Raw genomic sequence first — 1,111 nt, 5'->3', positions numbered from 1 at the left:
AAGGAATGAAATAATGAAACACTTGAGTAATCTTGATGTCAGAAAATCGTATGGACCAGATGAAATAACAAACTGGATTTTGAGAGAATGCAGGAATGAACTGGCAGACAAAGAACACAGCCTAATAAACAGTTCCTTGAAAGAAGGAAAAGTTCCAAAAGATTGGAAAAGAGCAAATATAGTACCTATATATAAAGGAGGAAATAAAGAAGACCCTACAAACTATAGACCAGTCTCTCTAACAAGCACGATAGCAAAAATTTGTGAAAGAATTATCAAAAGTAGATGGGTAAGGCATTTGGAAAAAAACAAGATACTAAATCCAAGGCAATTTGGATTCAGACAAGGACGACCTTGCGTCACAAACTTAATATGTTTCTATTCAAGGCTAATAGATATAATACAAGAAAGAGATGGATGGGCTGATTGTGCATTTCTAGACCTAAAAAAAGCTTTTGACAAAGTACCACAAAAGAAGTTGCTTAAGAAATAAAAAACTACAGGTGGAATACAGGGCAAACTGCTGAAATGGATGGAAGACTTTTTGCAAGAAAGAAAAATGAGAGTGGTGATAAGAGACAAACACTCTAACTGGGATGAAGTAATAAGTGGTGTTCCACAAGGAACAGTTCTGGCCCCAATAATATTTGCTATATATATTAATGATATGGATGAAGGAATTGAAAGTTATATGAGCTTCTTTGCGGATGATGCAAAACTATTGAAAAAAGTGAACACTGAAGAAGATTGTGAGTCCCTACAGAGTGATCTCAATAAAGTATGGGAATGGAGTAGGAAGTGGGAGATGGAATTCAATACTAAGAAGTGTAGTATAATGGAATTTGGAAGAAGCAAAAAAAGAATAGCAGGATCATATAAATTGGGAGAAGAAGGAATAAGAAAAGTAGAAAATGAGAAGGACCTGGGAGTCATTGTTATGAATAATATGTCACCTGAGAAACATATAAACAAGATTTTTGGAGAAACTTATAATTTAACAAGAACAATCAAAGTGGCATTTACATACCTGGATGAAGAAATGGTGAAGAAAATATTAATCACTTTGATAAGACCAAGATTAGAATATGCAGCGACGATGTGGTCACCAAGT

This window comes from Oratosquilla oratoria, chromosome 37 (assembly GCF_046742065.1).
Source record: "Oratosquilla oratoria isolate Oo_2021 chromosome 37, ASM4674206v1, whole genome shotgun sequence".
NCBI lineage: Eukaryota > Metazoa > Arthropoda > Malacostraca > Stomatopoda > Squillidae > Oratosquilla > Oratosquilla oratoria.
The sequence above is the reverse complement of the archived record's forward strand: the minus strand, read 5'-3'. Positions refer to the sequence as shown.